The sequence below is a fragment of the Hyposmocoma kahamanoa genome, unplaced genomic scaffold, assembly GCF_003589595.1.
Source record: "Hyposmocoma kahamanoa isolate Upper Pololo Valley unplaced genomic scaffold, ASM358959v1 98275, whole genome shotgun sequence".
NCBI lineage: Eukaryota > Metazoa > Arthropoda > Insecta > Lepidoptera > Cosmopterigidae > Hyposmocoma > Hyposmocoma kahamanoa.
This window is the reverse complement of record NW_020655556.1, coordinates 11,192-13,492: the sequence shown is the minus strand read 5'-3', so window position 1 is coordinate 13,492 and position 2,301 is coordinate 11,192.

The following is a 2,301-nucleotide window of genomic DNA, read 5'->3' as shown; positions in this document are numbered from 1 at the left end:
TAAAATCATAAAATGGCTTGTTGTGGCTTTGTTGCACCGAGGGTGCGAAGTTGTAAACTGGATGTCTGATCACAACTTAGAGATAAATTTAAATAAAACGAAGATTATGCAATTTCACCCGCCACAAAAATCTCCACAACACTTACTATTGTAGGAGATTTACCAAGTAGACATAGAAATGAGACTCCAGTGACTGTTATAAATTATATTATAAGATCTTTCACTATAAATCCAAACAAAACAAAAACACGTCTGTTCGAGTCAAAAATGCTTTTCGTAATGGCGGCCGCCTGTCACCGTTCCGTTGATATCGATGATGATGATATTGATTTATTTCTTATTTCGGTGAAACTAATTCTTAATGACGCAAAGTAAGTTTTCTAACTAAATAAAATAAAATAATGTCACGATACGCTAACAGACGGCCATTCTGTTTAAGGAATGTCCTCATTCCGGAGTAAGCGCGGTCATTGGACAAGTGGAGAGCATGTCCTCATACTTCTTCTAGAATTGCTCGTAACTCAGGAGCAGTCGCTTTTTGATTAACTAGTCGGCACGGCAGTGCTCCCATAATGGTGCGTGCTATAACACCTCTTACACATGAGACCAGCTGTTTGTCCTGGAAGATAACTCGATGACTTCTACAACTTTGATTTTAAATTACAGTAAAAACAAACTAAAAAATATATGTAATATGTGTATGTTAAAATTAACACATTTCCAGCACGAACAAGTTAAAGGCATAAAAAAAAAAAAAAATTCAAATTGTAAAACTATTACTTTAACAAAAAACTATTTGTCAAAATTTGTTGCATGAATTTAGTAATTGTACGTAATCAAAACCTTAACAAAACCTTAAATACTTAGGCAAAGTTATGAAAGTGCCTTCACAAAGTTATGAATGTGCCTTCAATTAGAATTAACAAATTTAGCTCATAGCACAAATGTAGGAAAATACAACTCAACAGAAGATTGAAAGAAACATACTGGTTATGGATAAGTTATTAAATTATGTAAGTTATATGTAAAGTAATGCTGGATTTGACTTTTTGAGGGGCAATCCTAACATCAATGTAATTGTAGGTACCTAAATAAGCAAAGCTCAATCATTCCCACCAGTGAGAGACTCTGATTCCTCTTTATTGCTGATGCAGGAACCGTGTGAGAAATTGAAAAATACCTCCCTCCTTGTAAGTACTTTAAATAACACTCAGAATAATATTATTCTGTATAGTGATGGGTGGATATACATATAGGTTTGCAACTTGACTACCAAGACTACAATAAACAAATATGTATTATTTATAACGAAAATGACGGGACGAACAAGTCGCGCGCCCAGTGCCAAGCGACACGCTTATTTACAGATGCTGCGCAGTGCCATTCACAACTTCAAATCGCAAACCTTCCGAGGGGCACCATCCAACCGCCACCGCGCTCGTCAGTCCGAGACACAAAGTTGACAAATCCTAAGTGCCAAAATTTCATCAGTACCCACACCCCTCAAAACCGGAACGCAACAATGCCCACACCACAACCTGGCGGCAGAGACAGGCATGGCGGCACGGCAGTACTTCCCTGGTCGAACTCTTAATTTTTACTTGTCTTGTTTTTGTTTTTGTTTTTTTTTTACTTTCAACTTTTTTACCGTGGCTGTTATCCGATTATGGAATTCCCTTCAGTAAGAGCCTCGCAAGAAAAGAAAGCAATATGAGACATAATTTACATATGTAATTACATAGTTTGCCATTTCGTTATAGACTTGTAGTAAGTTCCATTCATCATGAGCCGATCGATAACAGAAAGTTTGTAAAAATAAAATGTCAGATAATATTTTTGACGAACGAGAAATGCAATTACTTTACCAACATAAAAGTTAACACCATTAATATGAGGTGAATATATATATTATATATATTCACCGGATAATGTTCATCCGGCTCGAAGGACCAAATATCATGACGCAATTTATGAAAAAAAAAACTTTATGGAAACCTTCGATACCTCGTGGAGAGCTGCTGGAAACGTGAGCTCGCAAGTAAAAGGAAGGGAAGCCGTACTACCACCAACCTTTACTGTTCGAAACGTCGAAGGGCTCGTGCGTAGCGCTTCACCTCTTCACTTGAGGCCGAGCACGAATAACGCCACCATGTAAAAACTTGCTTCACAGCTAAACGCTGGGCGGAGACGCGGATAGTTAATTTAAAATGATGCGATGTTGCGGATGCGGATTTTTCAGTTCGTATGTTAACGTCACACACACACACACACACACACACACACACACACACACACACACAC